The sequence below is a fragment of the Oryctolagus cuniculus genome, chromosome 3 (genome assembly GCF_964237555.1).
Source record: "Oryctolagus cuniculus chromosome 3, mOryCun1.1, whole genome shotgun sequence".
NCBI lineage: Eukaryota > Metazoa > Chordata > Mammalia > Lagomorpha > Leporidae > Oryctolagus > Oryctolagus cuniculus.
Window position 1 is genome coordinate 150,470,361 of NC_091434.1, and position 23,497 is coordinate 150,493,857.

The following is a 23,497-nucleotide window of genomic DNA, read 5'->3' on the forward strand; positions in this document are numbered from 1 at the left end:
TCAACAGCAGGAAAGTGGAGATTGTCTATCTGGTGTCCTTTAACCTCTTTTTGCCTTCTATGACTTTGCTATGAATTGAACTGTGTCCTCCAAAATTCATTTGTTGAAGCTCTAATCCCAGAATCTCAGTATGTGGCCTTACTTGGAAATAGGATAAGTGAAGTTATAATTAATTTAAGATAAGGATTAAGGTGGTTCCCTCATCCAATGTGACCATTGTTCTTATGTACAGGGGAAATTTGAAGATGAAACTGAGATCAGAGCGATGGAGCAGAAGCTAAGGAACAATGAAGATTGACAGCAAACCATCAAAAGCTAGGTGAGAAGCTATGAATAGATTTCTCTCTCATAGCCCTCAGAGGGAGCCGAGTCTGACATCACCTTGATCCCAGAACTCCCAGCCTTCAGAATTGTGAGACAACGAATTTCTATTGGTGAAGCCACCCAGTTTGTGGTGCTTTGTCATGGCAGCCCTAGCAAAGTCTTTGCTTAAGATTCACACCTCCAAGAACCTAATTCTGATTTTTATGCTGATCAAACAAACAAGAAATGACTACCACAGGAAACAAGGTAGCAAAGAAGGTAAGAAACAATCTGAAACAAAGGTGATGGATAAAAATGACTTTTGTGTATTTGGCTTCGTAGTAGTGATGAAAATTCTGTGTGGCGATATCAAGAGGGAATTAAAAATTTAGCTTTAAAGTTTCAGAGACAGGCTGGTATTAGGCATATACATAGAATAATTTTTACATTATAGAGATAATTTTGAAGAAATTGAACTGTTTATCAGGAGCAAGAGTGAGTCCAATGAGGACTTACAGGTTGCATCATAGCAGAGATGTGATGGTTTCTGTGGTTAGGGCTGGAGGAGTTGATGAGAAGCAAATTGCTGGCTGGTAGCTAATATTTTCAGGCCAACCAAAAAAGAGGAATTTACTCAATGAAGTTTGGGTGTCAAGTTTTATAGCAAGCAATAATGTGGTCTCCAAGAACTTGGACACATAGCCAAAAGCATATTGTAGAAAGAAAATCTTCAGAGAAGTCATATTAAAATCTGGTTGGTATAGGAAATTCACTGAGAAAAAGAACACTCTTTTCAACAAATGTTCTGTGACAGTTGGATGGCTACATGCAAAAGAACGAAGTTGGACCAGTCACACAGTATATAAGAAGTAATTAAGAGAGAAACTTAGTATACTCTTAGGAGGAAATATAGACATAAATCTTCATGATCTTGGATTAAGCAATAGTTTCTCAGATATGACATAAAAAAGCAACAACAAACAAATTGATAACTAAGAAAATAACAAAGGTTTTATAGTTTAAAGGACATCATCAATTCACAACTACAGTTTGCAACTACAATTCGCAGAATTAAAATAAGGACAAAGAGTTGACTAGGTATTTTCCCAGAGAAGAGAGAAGAGATATAAATGACCAATAGGCACATGAAAAGATGCTCACATAATTAGCCATCATGGATATGCAAATGAAATCCATATGAGTGGTCGGTTTGTGGTGCAGCAGTTAAGTCACTACCTGGGACACCCTCATCCTATATTGTCGTCCTTGGTTAGTGACCTGGCTACTCTGCTTGGGATCCAGCTTCCTAATAATGTGCATACTGGAAGGCACAGATGATGGCTGAAGTACTCTGTCCCTGCCACCAATGTAGGAGACCCATATTGAGTTCCAAGGTCCTGGTTTCAGCCTGACCAGGCCATGACTATTGCAGACATTAGGGGAATAAATCAGTGGTTAAACAAGTGCTTTCTCTCCCTCTCTCTTGCTCTCTCTCTCTCTCTCTCTCTCTCTGCCTTTCAAATGAAAAAGAAAAGCAACTAAATAGAAAATCACAAAGAGATCATCACTCACACAAACTAGAAAGGTTATCATTTAAAAAGAAAGCTGGGAGTGGGATTTGGCCTAACAGTTTAAGATACCTATGATCCTACATTGGAATACCTGGGTTTGATACTTAACTCCAACCCTTAATTCCAGCTTCCTGTTAACCAGACCCTGGGAGGCAGCATTGATGGCATAAGTAGATGAGTTCCTGCCATGTAACTAGGTGATCTGGGTCGAGTTTACAGCTCCTGGCTTTGATCTGGGTCTGGCCTTGGGGCCATTGTATATTTGGGTAGCCACCTAGCAGATGGGAGCTCTCCTTCTCTATCTGTCTGCCTCCCACTAAAAATAAATATTTTTTCAAAAAATGTAGCAATAAGTTTTGATGAGGATGGAGAAAATTTGAAACTATTATAAACTGAAGAAGAGTGTAATTGATTTGGAAAGCAGTCTGATATTCCTTAACAGATTTAACAGAGCTGCTATGCAACCCAGCAGTCCCACTACTAGACCTGTTCTTGTGAGAAATTAAAATATATATTCACGCAAAAACATGTACACAAATGTTTGCAGCAGCTTTACTCACAATAGCCAAAAAATGGAAAGAAGCCAAATATCCATCGACTGAAGAATGGATAAACAAGATGTAGCATAAGCTTGTTTGTTGATAAAAAGGAATGAAGTTCTGTCTTATGCTACAACATGTATGGCACTTCAAACAATACGCTAAATGAAAAAAAAATCAATGACAAATGACCACATATTGTATGATTCTCTATACTTATTATGAAATATTCAAAATAGAGAAATCTAAAGAGAAGGAAGAAGACTAGTGGTTGCTTAGGGATGATGAGGGTTGGGGATAAGATGGAAAATGGGAAATTATGATGAAGCAATGTGGGGTTTCTTTCTAGAGTGATTCAGTATTTTAAGATTAATTGTGGTGATGGTTGCACAACTTTGTTACACTAAGAATGCTTGAATTACATTCTTCAAGTGAGTGAACTGTATGATATATGAATTCTTTCTCAATACAGTTGTTAAAAATCCAAAGATAGAGTTACGAATGTAGACATGTAGTGTGAGTTTCAAGAGTAGGCACAGTTTTAGCCATGTGCAATATTAGGATCAAATAGATACAAGGGATTCCCATGTTGTTAATCAATGGGACAATGTGAGAAAGTATCCCTTGACTAGCAAGGATCCATAATTGGCTTAGTGAGGAGTCCCAATCAACATTAAATTATTTTATCTTTTTAAGTAAATGTCAGATCTTCTCTATTGAGTCCCTCCATCTATTTTCTTTTCTTAATGACCTCTTAGCCACTGGTTATTAGAAGAGTTTAATTCTGGTGTTTAAGAACTGGTCGTTCATGTTCAATATTTAAATTGCACATTCGGTGTAAAGCTATTCTTTCCCACTGCCACCCGAAGAGCCTGTAGCTGTGCAGCCCAGGGGGCTGTTGTCTGCTTTTAAGACATTTTCCATCTCTCCCCTGTTCCACCATGTCTCTTCCATATTTGAGGCAGTAATGAAGAAACTTAAGAAGGCACAACTTTGCCTCACTTATGAGCAGATCCCTGGGTTCACATAGAAAGAAAACCATGGTCCTACTGTTAACACTCTGATGAGGACTTGACTTGAAGAAACGTTTTAGTCATTCCTTGCCTTATTTACTCCTTTTCTGTTATCTTTCTGAAAACTGGTACAGGATTGCTTTCTTTTTCCAAAATGTCGCAACTTCTTCCTTCTGCTGCTAGTGAACCTTGAACATTATTACTTAAGCTATTTTGCCCAAATCTTTTGGAAGAATGTTTAATTTAAGCAATCTCTACTCTGGCCCCAATCCTATGAGTTACTCATCAGCTTTTAGTAATTACAAGTTGCTTATTTTAACAATTGATTGGAGGACTTAGTACTCACAGAGTCCTATACCTGTGGAGTTGACTTTTCCTGCTTCTGATATTATTTTCATATAAGAAGTGTGGGGTTTAAATTGTTAAACACATCAGCAGATATTGTCATTCACTACCCATGCTATACTCTTCCTCTTTCTTATTTCTCTGCTACATTTCTTGTTATTCATTGCTTTTTCAAACACAGGTTGCCACTGAAACTCTCTGTTCAAATCCAGTGCAGTCATTGGCAGCTAGACACAGCATACTTGTACCTCATCACTCATTGTCTTTCTACCTTCTTTTGATATAAATCACACTACTTAGGTGGTGCCATGCTGAACACAAAGGGATGTTAAGTACTAAATAGTTGACTTCTGCCTTTCCCAAACACTACCATATTCACTGGTGACTTGGGCAACAGTGGGACGGTATTTCTATGCTCATCAACTTATCAAAGTTGGTGGTATCTTTTTTGACACCACAAAAAATGACACTGATTGTACAGAGACCTTGGATGGCTCACATTTTTTCAAGAAAATAAATGGCCCTGGATTGTGGAAATAATCATATTACTGACACTTAAGCCATCCCTCACCATTCCAGGGTAAAAATAATTTAGCTTAACATTTATTATGTTGATTAAGAATCTTGTGATAGGGGCCAACACTGTGGCCAGAGGATAAAGCATCCACCTGAGGAGCTAGCATCCCATACATACTACACAAGTTTGAACCCTGGCTGCTCCACTTCCAATCCAGCTCCCTGCTAATGTGCCTAGGAAAGCAGCATAAGATGACCCAAGTTCTTAGGTCGCTGCATCTGCCTGGGAGGACTGGAAGAAGCTCCTGAATCCTGGCTTTGGGTCATCCCAGCTCCAGCTGTTGCATCCATTTGGAGAGTAAACAAGTGGATGAAAGTTCTCTCTCTGTCACTGTCTCTCTCTCTGTCTCTCTCTCTGTCTCTCTCTCCCTCTCCCTCTCCTCTCCCATCCCCTGTAACTCTGCCTTTCAAATTAATAGATATATCATTTTTAAATGATATTTTGTGGAAAATGGGGAGAGAGGAACCAAGCATTTGCCACTTTTTCATTCCAACTCCACAGGGTGCAACAATTCAACCTATGAGCTGTTCAAGAATGAGAAATTCTCACTTCACTTTATATCCTTTTCAAGTAGATACTTTTGGACCCACAGCTGCTAACATTGCCAGATGCCAAGCAACATAGACTTCTAGACAACTCTCAAATCTACAAGGAAAAGTAAGAACCGCAAATGGGTAGGGGTGATTCAGCACCACTTGACCTCAGAATTAGAAGTGTGACATTTACTTCTCCTTAGCCAAGGAAGGCCCATTGCACACAAGAAAAAAAATGGAAAAATTATTTGAGTTCTTTCTAATTCTTGGCAAAAAAAAATATCTATTCATTCTTGAGTTTACATGACCATCACATATATAACTTGAAGGAGAAATTGAATCTCCTTTCTATAGTATGTATTTTTTTTTAACCAGTGAAAAACTAGGAGAATGACTATTTAGAGAAATTACGTAAAGGCATGAGATACATGGAGCCTTTGAAATCGAGTCCCGCCCTTAACTACTGAGTGTTTTCCAACTAACTGCCCTTTAACTGCATGAGGAGGGCATGCCTGCATACACTCTGGGGAGGGAAGATTAGGAGAGTCGGCACAATTACAGTAAGTCTGCTTTATTTTCCTAGACTTGAAGTCATAGCCTTTATCTTCCTTTAAGATAGAAGAAAATCTACTAACCTCACTTTATTCCCAACTCTGGCTCATCATGTGTGAATTTTTCCAATACATTTTTCATTTATCTTTTCTATTTTCTTTTTCCATATTTATTTTCTATCCTTTATGAGTATGCATGACTTTCATGTTTTCACACCAAAATAAGCTTATCTTAGAATTCTAGTTTCCATGAGTGTTTGAAGCACCCTGCTATCATAAGTATCAGAGAGCTCAGTTTTCTTACAATCCTCTCTCCCTAACAATCTTTTGCTTAAGACTTACAAATAGCTCTCTGCTGCCCAGCAAGTCAGTTTCAATCCCTTTAGCTTGATCCTTTATCTCTCAATGATACCATTATCAACTAACACCTCTCTCCACTCCTGTGTCTTGAGCTTATTCCTCACACATCTCCCTACCTTCCTACTTCCTCCTCATGCCTCATGCCTCCTAGTCTCCCATCAGAGTATCCTTCCTACCCCTCAGCTCCAACCTGCAGCTTTCCTCAATAATGGTAAACCAGTGTTCCTGATGCCCCAGAATTTCTGAGATGTCCCTCATTCCTTCACCCCATTAGGAATCAGGGCTCTGTTTATATTACCAGTATGGGATTTGGGAAGACTTACTTTCCTTAATTTGTATTATGAAAGCAAAAATTGTTGGTTTTGTTCTTTGCACACACACACACACACACACATACACACAGGCACACCTGCAACATTGAAAATACATTTTTTACTTTTCACTTTTATTTTTTTAAGATTTTTATTTATTTATTTACAGGTAGAATCACAGCCAGTGAGAGAGAGACAGAGAAAAAGGTCTTCCTTCCATTGGTTCACTCCCCAATATGGCCACAACGGACGGAGCTGCACTGATCTGAATCCAGGATCCAGGTGTTTTTTCCTGGTCTCCCTTGTGGGTGCAGGGCCCAAGCACCTGGGCCATCCTCCACTGCTTTTCCACAGCAGAGAGCTGGACTGAAAGAGGAGCAGCCGGGACTAGAACAAGTGCCCATATGGGATGCCAGTACCGCAGGTGGAGGATTAACCTAGTGCGCCATGGTGCTGGCCCCGTTTTCACTTTTAAATAACTCATATTTTCCCTTACCGGAAAAATCAGACCTGATTAAGTCCTAAATTCCTCACAGTCCACATAATTTTAGCTTTCCTTAACATCATCTTCAGTCTCCCTTCTTTGAACATGTATGTCACTTTTAAGTAACACATGTCCATTTATTTCTCATATTTTGCGCTTTTTTTCTCTATTATTCAATGAAATGCATGACCTTCTTGAGAACAGCAGCCCTCCTGTTTCTATTTCTGTCCAGTCTAGTGCCAGACATAGGAAAAATGCTTACATTTCTGTTATCCATTATCCTCCCCAAGAAGTAGAATTTTCTGCCATTTTGACACATGTATCTGTCTAAACTATGACTGCTCATCAACATTTGTAAAAACCAAACACATTGATAATCCATGTATTTTATAGAAGGAAAATTACAGTCTCTAAGCTCTGGGCAAATTTCATACACATGCAAAAATACTCAAAAACATAACTGCAGGGATAATGAACTGCATATTTCTGAGTTGAATGAGGTTTTCAAGGTAATCACTACCATATATTTAGTGACAATTCTTCTGAATGCCTAACAGTTTCTGGGAATCCGTGGATGGTTTACTCATTAAGCTGTTGCTTACAATCTATCCCAACTTGTTTTTCCAACACTAATTTATCCCTTCACAAATTATCCCTTGTTCAGGAAAAAAAAAAGTGTATGAGTAACACTTTCCATCCATCTTGCCAAACCTGTTAAGAAACATTCCACTTATTCTTCCAAAGCTAATGTTTACCTTTTCCAGTAGACATGACTTTCATGTGAAGTCTGATATTTTAGAAGTTTTCATTTGCTAATTTAGAAGCAATATTTTGCCTAGGTTATATAGGTATTCACCACCATTATTTTTACTGAATCCTGTATCAAATTTGATTAAGAAACAAATCACTGGAATACACTAGTGAGAAGTAAATCACAACTATTTTAACATGCACCTGTAGTAGCCTGAATTTGTACAGATATGTGGAAAATCCTACAATGCTGGAAGATTGCCACTTTAATTTAAAAATAAAACAAGTTTGCTTCCAAATGAATTTTAATAATATATTCCAAAATGATACTCTCTTATCCTTGGCTTTAAAGCATTCAAAGAAGTACAAAAGCTTTCTGGAATTTTATTTATTTAAATGAGTTTTGAAATATATTACTCAATAGTGGCTTTTGTTCTTCTTTTAGAGAAAAAAAGAATAAACATGTGACTTCATTTCTTAATAATTTGAGCACATGTACTACACATTTACTTATTCTTTCATAGAGAACCAAGCCGATTTTGTGCATATGTAATAAATGATCTTTAAAGATAATGAATGTTTTTATGCATTTTTATGATTTATATTATTGGCTCACCAACTATTCCCAGGGAAAATGAGGTGGAATACTTCCAAATATGCCCTTCTCACCTTCCTCCTCACACCTCTCTTTCCTGCCAAAATCTTGTTTTCACAGTTGTATTTTGTTACTGATGCTCTCTCTGTGTGGTCCTTTTCTAATAAGGAAATAGAAACAGAGAAACACCCTGATTGATTTTCTCTTTTACCGTAATCCTGGTCTTTTGGGAATTTGCAGGCCAGCAGTTTGCTGGCAGTCTCCCCTCTTCCATTCTTCCTCAGGTGGGAGGTTATTGGATGGGGAGAGCGCATTGTGTCTCCTGGCTGGGGGTGGAACAGCTGTTGACCATAGTCCTTTTCTCTAGTTTCATCTATACCTGCAGTTACACCACTGCTGCTGAATGGTCACAAAAGTCAAACAATGTGATCGTTTTTACAAATTAAACTGGAGTTTAACTAAAAAGTCAAGTTACGGCTTTGACTGGCGGGGTGAAATACTGATTGGTATAAGGATGGCCTAAATTGTTTGCTGAAAAATTTAGAGCCGTGTCATGCTTGATATGCATCCTAGAAAACACTGAAACCCAATGCCACAAGGCTCCACTATTGCAGAAACAGAAGGTTAAGTGGACATTCCCGCATTTAATTTATTACTCAGATATAGTTTATGAGTGAAGGTTTAAATGGAGTATTTCCAAAATATTAGTATATTGAACTAGATTCAAATTAAAAAAATTTCTTTTAAAAGAGCAGATTCAGAAGACATACAAACCCCAGATTTGTAATTGAGCTAGAATTTGGCTGGTAACAGAGACAGCAAAAATCAGTTGACCTTCACTGAATGCAGCATGCATGGCACTGAGAAATTAGTTGTCATTAACTTCTTCAGACTTTACAAGGATTCCGTGACTGGACTAGGACTGCCATACAAATTACCACAAGCGTGGGGGCTCAAAACAACAGAGAACCTATTCTCTCACAGTTCTGCAGGCTGAATGTCCAAAACCTGGCACAGATGTGCTACTTCTGAAGGGTCTCAGGTGGAATCCATTGTTTGCTGCCTCCACCTTTTGGTGGCTATTGGTATTCCTTGACTTGTACTATATCTGTCCAATCACTGTCTGCATGGTCACACTGCCACCTCCTCTTCTTTGGTTTATCTTTTATAACAACACTTGTCATTGGACTTAGCTCCTCCCTCCAGATATTACAGAATGATTTCTTCATTTAAAGGTCTTTAGCCTAATTACCCTTGCAAAGACCCCGTTCTCAATTAAAGTAAATACAGGTTCTCAGGATTAGGACACACTCCACAGGGATCATCATTCAATTCACTGCAGGTAGGTGTGAATAGGATTTCCATTTTACAGATGAAGAAAATGGAGCACTACCCAACATTGTGGGGCTATGTGATAGGATCTTAATATTTTAGATACACGGTAATCTCTATTTAATGCTCATATTATTCATGAAGCACATACAATTGTTATTATTGACATTTTACAGAAAAGGAAACCAGGACTGAGCAAACTTAATTTGCCTATAAAAACAACCCCTTCCAAAAGAGGAATTATTTAACAAAATAAATGATAAAATGAAATATGCAGTATGTCAGATAGCTTTAAAGGCTATTGATCAGCTGGCATGTGGCATAGAAGATGAAGCTTCATTCTGAAATTCCTGCATCCCATACGGGCACTAGTTCAAGTCCCTGCTACTCCACTTCTGATCCAGCTCCCTGCTAATGACCTGGAAAAAGCAGCAGACAGTGGCCCAAGTGCTTGCCACAGCAAACCTAGAAGTTGTTCTTGGGCTCCTGGTTTCCACTTGGCTTAGCCCTGGTTGTTGGGGCTACTTGGGGAGTGAACTAGGGAACTGAACTTCGCTCTCATTCCCTCTCCATCTGTAACTCTGACTTGCAAGTAAACAAACAAATAAATAAATCTATTTTAAAAAGAGCTATTGATAAAAAATAAATGAGTGAAGGGGAATAGAGGACACTATGAGTGCATTATATTTTTACAAAGGTAGTGATTGGAGGAGATCCAAGAAGGAAGAATGTGAGAAAATGAGCCAAGTGGGTACCTGCGAGAAGAGTATTCCAGATAGAAAGAACAGCAGATGCCAAGCTCATGGAGCATGTTTCGTAACTCTAGTGGAGTCTTAGCAGTGGTATCTGTGTGAATGAGTGTATAATGATGGGAAGTAGTGACTTTTCATTTAGCAAGGCTAGGTGTGAGGCACCTAAAGAAAGACTCACATATAAATAGAGTAACACATATGGCTCTAGATCGGGAGCAAGATCTATATAGGAGAAAAAAAATTTAGAAGTCGTTATCAAGTCCAGGCTCCAAATCCAGTGCTCATTCCTCCATACCAGAAGGAAGCAATTTAAATAAATGACACTTCTGTGTGACAAGTGCCAATTTGTACCATGTTGACAATTGCATTATAGAAAGTAAGATTTCATTTTTAGACTTATCCTGACATTGGCACACTCAATGAATTTCATAAAATGAAACCACATGCTCACAGAACCATAAAATAAGCTCACATAGGGTTTTCCCTTACATTTTAAAATCATGGACTCAGATATGGGTTGTATTCATCATCTAAAGGCCATTTATTCAGTATCATAATATTGTGTTTGATGTTAGCCTAGTAGTTATGCTGTGACAAAGGGAACAGGCCTAATATCCAGAGTGTCTGGTTCAGAACTCAGTGGAGCTCCAGAAAGTATACTAGATGGATCCTCACAGCCTAATCCTCTCTGCAACTGGAAGAGGATGATTTTTATTCCACTACTATTTTCATATCTAATGAAATACGAACTTCCTAAGAATAAGAACAAAAACCACTTTAATTTATTTGTTTATTCTTGACAGTTATAACTGTTGGGCTATATCTGACAAACTTTCAGTGCAAACAAAACCAAGTTGCTGCATTGCAAACAAGCCCAAGTGGCACATCACGCAGTTTCCTGCCAGTCATTGAAAGGAGACATCGCTACAGAGAAATTCCTACAGAGAAATTCCTACTGGGTTCTATATCTTGTATATGTTTCAGGAAGAATTACATTCATGGCTGTCGCTCCCAGTCTTCGTGGAGGAACGACACAGGACCCTGCGTTGTTCTTTTGTCTGCTCGGCCCTTCCCGGGTTTGCTGCTGGTTCTTCCCGGGTTGGCTGCTGGTCCTTCCACCTCCGTGGAATGGCAGTTCCCCCTGCCACATTCCCCACTTCCGCGGGGGAGCGGCACACCGCCGGCCGGCTCTCTTGGGGGCTGCACAGGTGTTCCCCTTAGATGTTCCTGGTGCATGCCGTCTCTCTCCTCCTTTATAGTCCTCCTCCGCCAATCCTAACTCGGCTGCCCACACGCCGAGTACGCTGCTCTCCTCCAATCAGGAGCAGGTCCCACAGTTTATTGGTTGAACTGGAGGCAGCTGTGTAGAAGCTGTTTCCCTTCTCAGCGCCATATTGTGGGAAAGCAGATGCATAGAATAAGTCTTAATTCCAGTAACTTAGTCTAGTCCGAGTTGCTCCCCACAATGGCGAGCTAATGGTCACTTCAGAATCTTCTCAATTCTTAAGATAGCTTGATTTGCCCTTCTTTGCTGCAGGAGGAGGTTGGGGAGGGGAGGAAGAGTAAGTAGATTTCTAGGCAATGTTGGTTAAATGGGTGGGAGTACTGTATTGTCAGCAAAGACTAAAGTCTACCTGAGCAAGAGATTTGCTAAGCCTGTCCTGGATAATGGGCAAAACCAAAATCTTAGCTTCAAAAAGACTAGACTTGGGTGGGGTGTGCAGTGGGGTGGGAAAAGGACAGGTGCAACAATGGGCAGGCAGCTAAGAGTTTGGATTCTGGGAGAGGAGACAGAGCATCAGCAGGTGCAGATATGTAAAAGGTTGTCAAAGTTGGACCTAAACAATATGTAGATAGCAGCTGTCACACCTGATTTGCTATTAGGCAATATGGTGCTTACATTGGCTGTGAAAGGTTTGTTAATAAATGTTATCGATTAATTTGTAAGACACATGGGTATAGTTACGGTCTTTTCTATAGACTACATACCGCATGTTTCTTCTTCTCCTTCTCCTCTTCCTCCTCCTCCTGCTTCTGTTTTCTCCTTTTTGCTTTCTCCTTTCTTCGTCTCAGTCTCCTTCGCCTTTTCCTTCTTCTCTCTGCTTCCTGTGAAGCTCTGGCTGTTGCAGCCATCTAGGGAGTGAACCAACAGATGGAAGACTTCTCTCTTTCTCTCTTCCTCTTTGTAACTCTGCCTTTCAAACACATAAATAAATCTTAAAAAAAAAAAGCAGTTGTGAAAGTAAACCTTATTCTTAGGTCTGTGACACAAACAGTGATGTGCTTTACTGACTGTCAAGTTAAATCACTGTGCTACAACTTTCTGGTAAACATCACTACAATGTGAATTTAAAGAGATATCACCTCTTTTTTTTTTTTTTTATTTGGCTAGAAGATGGTAATCACCTGGTACCCAAAGGACAAAGTAAAACAGGGGAACAAATGCCTCTTCCCTCTACAAATAACTGCAAAAATGTGGATCTGCCAGGATTCCAGAAGACAGAGGACATTCTGCTTCTAAGGAAGGGCTATCTCTCTGACTGTGCTGTGTGCATCTTCTCATGGGGTGCAAGATATTTAGCAACTGCCACATTATTTATAGGTATGAATTACACAAATTAATCTCATAAATAATTCATTTTGGGAATTGTGAATTAGAAGTGCACTGCAGTAAAGTAAAAAGTCTATTTTTATAAACTGATATCAATTGCCATTGTGAGTTAGATGACAGTATTTTTTCTAACCATATTTTTAGAACACTGCCTGTGGCTTTGAAGGTTTGGGATCAAGATTGTGCAGAGTGAGGTGAAGAACACAAGTACTGAGGTAATCCATTGGAGGACTCCACCACTTTACAGAGAATTGAGGTAAATTAGTTGGGATTTCTGGTGTGAATTATCCAGATAATTATTTCAATTTTGCAATTCACTTTGGGTATATACATAAGCAAAAGCTTTTAGTGTGAAATTTAAAATTTTTTTTTTCTTAATGAGAGCTCTAATAAATACCAACTCATGTGATAAACTAGCTTGATAAACAAGACAGTAGCTCTTGTGCTAAGAGAATGTTGAGTTGTCAAACTAATTCACCAATCAAAGAACAAGAGTCTCACTAAGCTACCCCATAATTCATTTTAAAAACTTGAAACAGAAGCAAAAATCTGACTTCCTCGCAGTAAGACATAAGAATGTCACTGTGGACCTATGAGAAAGACAGTCGCAAGTTTGTTTGCTAGTAGACTCCTAGGGAGCTGAACACAAAAATCCAATAAATAATTAGCTCTCCTGTGACAGGCTTCTGAATTACTGTGATACATTAATTGGACAAAATTAGCATGAATTAAGGCAAATAAGTATAACATGTAATTTATTACTTACTAAGCATGGTGCTGCAGTGGAAGCTTCGGATTTCCCTTAAGATTGCTTTAACAGCTATAATGCATTCCTTAATTTACTCTGTGGAAAATCAATTTTTTCAGAGTTCATTAAGCACCAATATGTTACAATGCAACTCTCTGGAGCATAGAGCCTCAATACATTATGCAAATCCATGCCAGTGTGGTACCAATATGTAAATAGCAGTAATATTATTGTCAGCCTCCTATTGATAACTCTGACCAGAATTAGAACATCTAGAACTTCTTTAATCTGTTGACTTATTTTGTGTGTGTTAAGGTTGTTTTCATGCTGCCCTTTGCTAAATAAAAAGGCCATTTTTTGGTAAGGGATAACGAAGTTTGTCAATGGCTGGAAGCTGTGTCACTTCTGTTTAATTTCATCTCTTTTTGTCTATACTAAGCAATCAATCAACAAGTGTTTTCTAAGTATACATTATGAATCCTCAGTGAGAAAGAACATGGATCTTTTATTCACTAATTTGTATCAAATATATATATCAAACACTTTTTCACCATCTCCATTTATGTCCTCTGAGCCAGAGAAATCATCTAAGACATCAAAGCCAGAAATTCACAGAAATATATCCCAGTTACTCATTTCAATGGGCATTGGTCTACATCAGTCACAGTAGCAACAAAATGAAATACATGATATGATAGCAAATGATTTTGTAAAAAGCAAGATGTTAGTGAAGAATGCAATCCAAAGCAATTTGATTGACTCTTACATTTTGTAGAATGATGACTATTAAAAAATCTACAACATCTAAGGTTTAAAAGTTGATAATTTTGGTGTCTCAATAAATTGCATTTATATAATTCTTTCTGTTTTTTTCCTCAGATTGTTCCTTTTCATTTCTAATTAATTTCTCCATCATTTATTTCCTTGGATTATTATAGCTTTAAAAATCAACTTAGTCCCAGTGTTCAGTAACTGAGTGCTGTGGACTGGATTGTTTCGCACGTACCTCCTCTGATAAACTCAAATGTTGAAGTCCTAACTCCCCATTTGATGGTATTTGGGATCAGATCCTTTGGGAGGTAACTAGATACAGGAAAGCGGAGCCCTCATGCTGGGATTAGTGCCCTTGTGAAAACAGACACTAAAGAGAGAACTTTCTCATCCTCTATGTCTCTACCCTGTGAGCATACAAAGAAAAGGCAGTCCTTAGTAGGCCAACAAGAAGCTCCTTAATAGAATTCAGCTATGCTGGCACCTTTTCTCAGACTTTCAATATCCAGAGCTGTTAGAAATTTATATTATTTAAGCCATTGAGTCCATAGTATTTTGTTAAAGCAATCTATACTAGCCAAAAATAGGGTAATAATTGGACCAATATAAATGTGTCTAATTTGGTGGTCTAAATGTTTTGCACGGGCTGGCACTGTGGCTCACTAGGCTAATCCTCTGCCTGTGGCGCCGGCACTCCGGGTTCTAGTCCTGGTTGGGGTGCCGGTTCTGTCCCGATTGCTCCTCTTCCAGTCCAGCTCTCTGCTGTGGCCAGGGAAGGCAGCGGAGGATGGCCCAAGTGCACCTGCATGGGAGACCAGGAGGAAGCACCTGGCTCCTGGCTTCAGATCAACGCGGTGCACCAGCCTCAGTACACCAGCTGTAGTGGCCACTTGGGGGATGAACCAATGGAAGGAAGACCTTTCTCTCTGTCTCTCTCTCTCTCTCACTATCTCTGCCTGTCAAAAAATTTTTTTTCTGTTCATTTTTAAGATATTAGGTAGAGTATCTTTATTTTGGCTGTAAAATATCACATGCATATAGAAAATCTTTACAGAGGGTAAAAGTGTAGGAGTTGTCTCTCACTGATTCATTGGTGTCCTGTAATGAACTTGCATTGATGTAAGAGCTAAATATTATTTCAACAAACAGAAACCATATAAAACCATATGAAGATTTTGAAAAAGATTTAATTATTGGAAAGCTAATAAAAGAAAGAGAAAGAGAGAGAGAGGAAGAGAGGAAGAGAGAACTGATTCTATCCACTGGTTCACTCCCCAAATGGCCACAACAACTGGGGCTCGACCAGGAGCCAGGAACTCCATCCAGGTCTTCCACATAGAGACTCAAGTGCACCATCATCCACTGCTTCCCAGACACATTAATGGGGATCTGGATGGGAAGCAGAGCAGCCAGGACTCAAACCAGCACTCCAAGATGGGATGCCAAATTTCAAACAGAGGCTTAATACACACCCCCACCATGTGGAATTTTTTCCAACTCAATCTATTTCTAATCCTTCCCATACTCCATTCATACCATTCCAGTCATACTGTCCTCTGTATGTACTCTGTATTTTCCTTCCAATGTGCACCATGCAAACTCCTTCACAAGGCCCCAAGTATCCTTTTTAAATGTGCAATTACTTTTTAAAAAATATATTTGAAACAAAGGCAGAGTGAGAGCAAGAGAGTGAGAGAGCAAGATCTTCTATCCACTGGTTCACTCCTCAAAGGCATGTGACAACCAGGGCTGGACCAGGTTGAAGCCAGGAGCCAGGAACTCCATCTGGGTCACTCATGTGAGGGATACGGATCCAGATATTTGGTTTATCATCTGCTGCTTCCTGGGATCTGTGTTAGCAGGAAGCTCAATTGGAAAGTGAAATAGTCAGGACTCCATCAGGCATTCGATACAGGAGGCAGGTGTTCTGAGCAGTGGTTTAACTTGCTGTAGTGTCTTAACCAGCAGATAGCCTGATTGCTGGCAGGCACCTTTCTCCATACCGTCACCTTCTGCCACTCAGGTAAACTGCCCAGGGGTGGCCCAGGCCCACCTGGAAAGCTACGTGACCTTTAAGCTGATTGGAGAGGCATACTGGCACCAGTGTCGGCTCTGTCTGGTGTTCCCCAGAGTTACTTACTTTCCTTCTCCCTGCCCTTTAAGAAGTACATGGATGTTGATAAATGGACATGTTCGCCAAAACTTGTCTCCAGTGCTCTTTGTGGGAAAGAACGCTGCCGCCCTGCTCTTCCCGCCGCAATACCACATGGCCCACCCCAAGAGTTTTAAAGGAAACCTTAGTGATCTGCCTTGCTCCTGCATCCTACCATTCTCACATCCCACTGTTTTTGGATCCTACAACACATGAACATTGTTTGACTCTCTTGATGCTGCCACCTTCACACTGGAGTGAGTAAGTTCTGAAATGACTGGGAAGAAATCAAATAAGGAGGCTAAGTGAGGGACTGGTGTTATGGTGTAAAGTGTTAAGCCTCCACCTACAAAGCCAGTTTCCTGTATTGGCCCTGGTTTGAGTTCCAGCTGCTTCAGTTCTAATCTAGCTCCCTGCTGATGTGACTGGGAAAACGGTGGAAGATGGCCCAGGTGCTTAGGTCCCCACACCCACGTGGGAGACTCAGGTGAAGTTTCTGGTTTTAGCCTGGAGTTTCAGCCATTTGGGGATAGAACCAACTAATGGAAGCTCTCTCGTAACTCAGCCTTTCATATAAATAAAATACATTTTAAAAGAATAATAAAAAAGAGGCCAAGGGAAAGGTTTAATTGCATGACTTTGTTTCTCATGGGGACAAAGATTATGTGGGAATACCCTGACACCTTTAGAATATTTTGACCACACCTGGCTAAAGTCTGGCAGCAAGAGCACGTGAATATTTATTTTATATTGTAGATTTTGTGAATGTGTTTGATAAACATATGTGATGTTAAGGTCAACAAAGCGTGACTCATAAAATATTTATAGGACAGAAGGTTATGATATACTGTGTGAGATCTCTGATTTATAAGGAGTGGCTAGAAATGAATTTACTTGATAAAATAGAGCCTTTATCATTGCTGCAGCATATAAAATATGAACCCAATCTGTACTATAGAACTTAATGTGACTTTTATTGCAGGTGCTTTGGTTGTTTCTATTTGCTTTAATAGTTATTTTTAGGGTTCTTTGTAACATTCATTTTAAAAATTAATACTCTCAGATCAAATTAAAATTTATATGTTGGTAAATAACATATATCATGAAAAGATTATGTCGTGAATGAGAACATTTTCTGAATATAATAGCAATGGAATGTTTTTATGATTTGTCATCCAAGTAATGCTATTAGAAAAAGCTTTTAAAGGTAACTAATTTCTCAAACATTTTCCAAGCACAGTTTTTTCTTTTCTACTATATATGTATGTGTTCGAAAGCACTTTGAATCACTGAATCTTTGGGTATGAGATTAATAACCACTTCTACTGTTTGTGTACTTGTGTGTTTAATAATCCTAATTTTTTTTGCATATCTCTTTTAATATGCTTTCACATCAATTATGAAACCCTGTGCTTTGGACAATCATGCAAATAAATAGTTTCCTAGTTAGGATCACTTCATAAGGCTATTTTTATATAATTACTAGCTGAATATTCTGAGTTCAAATCCTGTCTTACTTTCTAACTATACGGAAGATGTATCAGGATACCAAGGGTATATGGAGCACTTAGAATTACCAGCTAATGAGATATATAATGTTTATTCCATTTAATACTTCTTTTCCAGTTTTTTTAAAAGATGTATTTATTTATTTGAATGACAGAGTTAAAGAGAAAGAGAGAGATCTTCCATCCTTTGGTTCACTCCCTAAATGAGCATAAGCTGGGGCTGGGCCAGGCCAAAGGCAGCAACCAGGAGCTTCTTTCAGATCTCCCATGTGGGTGCAGGGGACCAAGTACTTGGGCCATTGTCCACTGCTTTCCCAGGTCATATGCAGAGAGCTGATTCAGACGTAGAGCAGCTGGGATTCAAACTGGTACCCGTATGTGGTGCCGGTGTCACAGATGGCAGCTTGAACACTGCGCCACAACAATTTGTTTTTTCTTTATGAATTAGGAGAATGACACTTAAAGACATTAGGTAATTTGCCCAAGATTGCACAGCTTGTAAATGACAATGCTTATATTAGAACCCCAGCCTGTATGAACACAAATCCTGGTTTCAATCACAACTCCAGATTACATCTCTTTAAAGCATAATGATTAGGGATATTGTTCCCACAAAACAAACACTTTGCTGCCAATGATCTTGCCCACCTGAGATCTAAATTGCAAACTTTCCAGAGCACATGAAGAGCTTAATATTAATTTCTTTTCTTATACTCATCATGTCCCGTTATGTAAAGTTCTGCCACAGTGTCATAGTCTCTGACACTACTCAGTTAAACAGAAATCCTACAAAGAAAATATGGATGAAAGTGCTTTCCAGCTTCTCAGTCTTAATCTTATTGATGCCTCACACCCTCACTCCCTTGGGAATTTTTTTTTTTTTTTGGTTTTTAGTCAAACTTTTAATGACAAGATCATACAAGAACAGTTTCTCATTGCTGTACATTAAGACTTCAGGCTTCTTCATGGAAAGATCATAGTTGGTAAATTGCTCTTCTAAGCTCTGACCTGACTTTATTCAAATGCTCAAGGCATGTGAACTTAGTTGGTTCTAAATGAGGGAACTCCAATTCACATGCATTATCCCAAAGTGAAGTGAAAGAGAGAAGAGTTCTCAAACAAACTAAACAGAGAAGCCCAAGGAAGCATGCGTTGTGGGAAGACAATCAAAAATGGTAGATAAAGAGTAATGAAGATAGAGCCAAATATCAAGCCTGAATGGGAAGTAAGAAAAATATCAAGACTTGGGGAAAACTGTGAAGCAAAGGCCAGGGCAAACAATTTCAATTGAAAGTGACAGATGATACCTATACAGGCAATGAGCTGCTTGAGGAGAGAGAATGCTGAATTTAGAGTACTTAGTGTTTATAATGCTAGTAGGCATGCCAGACTTTGCCCAGGAAGAAGACACTATCTTTACTGGTTAATAAGTATGCATACTTTTTTTCATTGTGCAACAAGTATGCCTAGACAGGGACATCATCTCTATCTTCCAAGGCTATTGGCTAAACAAACATCTTACAAAGATGGTCAAGAACAAAGGTAACCAGTGCCTCTACTCCCAGGATGGGCATAAACTTGAGGGACTGATAAAATTTTTATTCCAGCAGTGTCTGCACTATGTTTCTGTAGGATCTTCATACACCATTCCACTCGTAATGCTGATGGTGTCGTTGATTGTTCCAGCTAAACTTGGGAGCAACTGTTGTACCACTTTTTTAAGTTGGAGTACTTACATCCTAAGGATAACTACCCATGGGATATATAGTGGTTATTCCTCCTGAAATTTACCACTGGAGTAGCCTAATTTTGTAGAGATCCCCAAAAATCATCCAAATGTTTCTTGATCTACTGGTGGTATTTCCACAAGAACCTGAAGGCCTCTTATGAACACCTCTAACGTCACTGTGTTTTCAATCAGGAGATAAGGCTTCCCAGAGTCTGTTGTTCAGTTTCAGTAAAAACCTAGTGGTAAGTTCTATCTGATTTTGTTTTCTTCTTCTTCTTCTTCTTCTTCTTCTTCTTCTTCTTCTTCTTCTTCTTCTTCTTTTTTGACAGGCAGAGTGGACAGTGAGAGAGAGAGAGAGATAGAGAGAAAGGTCTTCCTTTTGCTGTTAGTTCACCTTCCGATGGCTGCTGTGGCCGGTGTGCTGCAGCCGGCGCATCGCGCTGATCCGAAGCCAGGAGCCAGGTGCTTCTCCTGGTTTCCCATGTGGGTGCAGGGCCCAAGGACCTGGGCCATCCTCCACTGCACTCCCGGGCCACAGCAGAGAGCTGGACTGAAAGAGGATCAACCAGGACAGAATCTGGCGCCCCGACCAGGACTAGAACCCAGCCGGCGCCGCAGGCAGAGGATTAGCCTATTGAGCTGCGGCGCAGGCAGTTCTATCTGATTTTCAACAGGAGTCACATGCTAATGATGTCAGGGAGGTGATGTGGATGGAGGTTGTCACCATTTGCCAGAGGTTATCACAGGCTAACTCATAAGTTAGAGAGACTTAACAACTCAAAGGAGTCAGATTGTGGGTTCTAGAGATACTAGTACATTGCTGCATACAGCTCTTTCTAATAAGAAGATTCCACTAGGACTTTGGGGATGGAGAGTTACAAGCATATAGCACCTCAGTTCTGACTATACATTCAGATGTATCAGCAAAAACAGAACAAAACAAAAGAAACATTGAACTGGCCTAAATGTCACCACCCACAATGCCACATTAGCTTCCCCTCACCTCTGTGAAGTCTGCTCAATTCTATTGGCTTTCAAGACATGCATAAAAGACATGGAAAACTCCCCCCACCCATTATCTATTTTCCAAACATACTATCTACTTCCATGCTCTGTTATAGTTCATACAATTATCTCTGCCCTGTATGTACTTCTCATCTGACTTTCTCTTTCTAGTCTGGCCCATATGTGGCGACAACCATAAAGTTGCATATATTTGCTTTCCCTTCAATCTTCCTGTTGCTCATATCTGAATGGAAGGAATCATGCTGTGATGTAAGCATCTATATTTCCATGTCTCTCTACCCAGCCAGGCTGTGAGGTTCTCAGGGAAGGAGCCATGTCTTGTTCATCTTTCCCACAACGCTAGGTCTGTTGCCATGTTTGTTTATTGAGCATCCTTCAAAATGGTGAAGTGAAAAAAAAGTTTTTTTGACAGGCAGAGTGGACAGTGAGAGAGAGAGAGACAGAGAGAAAGGTCTTCCTTTGCTGTTGGTTCACCCTCCAATGGCCGCTGCGGCCGGCGCACCGCGCTGATCCGATGGCAGGAGCCAGGTGCTTCTCCTGGTCTCCCATGGGGTGCAGGGCCCAAGTAGTTGGGCCATCCTCCACTGCACTCCCGGGCCACAGCAGAGAGCTGGCCTGGAAGAGGGGCAAGTGGGACAGAATCCAGTGCCACAACTGGGACTAGAAACCGGTGTGCCAGCGCCACAAGGTGGAGGATTAGCCTAGTGAGCCGTGGCGCCGGCTGCGAAGTGAAAATTTAAAAATAAGTTAGTGCATAACAGAATAGCACAAGATTTGCTCTACACTACTTTCTGATATCTAACTAAAATAAATCTTGATTTTGTCTTTTTATCAAAATGAAATATATTTTCTTATCAAAGCCAAGTATGATAAAATAATACTAGTAGAAAAACAGTTATCATTTACTGATTAGATTGTTTATACAACACTGAAAGTAACAAAATTCAAGTGAGTTGGCTTTCACTCATTTCTACTGCAAACTTCATTTGGCTAGAATTATGTCTGATAGGCAACTTAATCATAACAGCACTATATAAGCCTTCATTGAGTATTTACAGTAACATAAGCAGCATATATTAGTGGCTAGCCAAGTCCCTCTTCCTTAAGTACTAGATGTGGTCAAGTTTTCCAACCTTTCTCTGCCTCAGTTTTCCATTTGTAGAGGGCAAGCAGTAATAGCATCTATCTCAGAAGATTGTTGTGAAGAAATTAAACAAGTTATTGCATGTAAACAGTATAGAATAGTGCCTGGTATCAATATATGCTCAATAAACTACACAGCATGTGTTTGAGTTGGGAAGGGGATCCAGGATAAATAGGCACTAATTATATGATGCATGTATCAATGGACAAGGATAACCTTTGTATAGCTCTTTATGTCACATTTTGTATTTTACTTGATTGTAGAAAAATAATTTTGAGATAGATACTGCAGGTAATTTTCCTTTATCTTGTTGTATAATGAAATAAGGTCTTAGAAATGAAGAATGTTTTATTAATTGTCACACAACTTGACCAAGTTAGGACATTTAGCTAGATTTTTATTTTTTATTTTATTTTATTTTTATTTTTTTAAGTTTCAGCACTTAAGAAGAATTGTGTATTGATTACAGTATTCAACCAAAAGTATTAAGTAGAACAAACAAAAAAAATACTAAGAGGGATAACATATCAAGTTGCTCATCAACAGTCAGGGTGAGGGCTGATCAAGTCACCGTTTCTCATAGTGTTCATTTCACTTTAACAGGTTTCCTTTTTGGTGCTCAGTTAGTTGTCACCTATCAAGGAGAACAAGTGGTATTTGTCCCTTTGGGATTGGCTTATTTCACTCAGCATAGTGTTTTCCAAATTCCTAACAGGGATCACTTTTCAGTTAAAATTTAAACACCTAAGAATAATTGTGTGTTAATTACAGAGTTCAACGAATGGTACTAGAACAAAAAAATACTAAAATGGATAAAGTATTACATTGTACATCAACCGTCAGGACAAGAGCTGATCAAGTCACTGGTTCTCATAGTGTCCATTTCATTTCAACAAGTTTCCCCTTTGGTGCTCAGTTAGTTGTTGCCGATCAGGGAGAACATATGATATTTGTCCCTTTGGGACTGGCTTAATTCACTCAGCATGATGTTTTCCAAATTCCTCCATCTTGTTGCAAATGACCGGGTTTCGTTGTTTTTGACTGCTGTATAGTATTCTATAGAGTACATGTCCCATAATTTCTTTATCCAGTCTACTGTTGATGGGCATTTGGGTTGGTTCCAGGTCATAGCTATTGTGAATTGAGCTGCAATAAACATTAATGTGCAGACAGCTTGTTTGTTTGCCAATTTAATTTCCTTTGTGTAAATTCCAAGGAGTGGGATGGCTGGGTTGAATGGTAGGGTTATCTTCAGGTTTCTGAGGAATCTCCAGACTGACTTCCATAGTGGCTTAACCAGTTTGCATTCCCACCAACAGTGGGTTAGTGTCCCTTTTTCCCCACATCCTCGCCAGCATCTATTGTGATGTGAGCCATTCTAACTGGGGTGAGGTGGAACCTCATTGTGGTTTTGATTTGCATTTCCCTGATTGCTAGTGATCTTGAACATTTTTTCATGTGTCTGTTGGTATTTGGATTTCCTCTTTTGAAAAATGTCTATTGAGGTCCTTGGCCCATCTCTTAAGTGGGTTGTTTGTTTTGATGTTGTGGAGTTTCTTGATTTCTTTGTAGATTCTGGTTATCAACCCTTTATCAGTTGCATAGTTTGCAAATATATTTTCCCATTCTCTCAGTTGTCTCTTCACTTTCCTGACTGTTTCTTTTGCAGTACAGATGCTGTTGTCCATGTCTATTGCACATGAGCACATTTTATTCTTTTAATTCCATCTCAGCCAGGATATTGTTCAATGAATCTGCTAACTGTTGGTATATAACTTTCAAACAGTGTCTG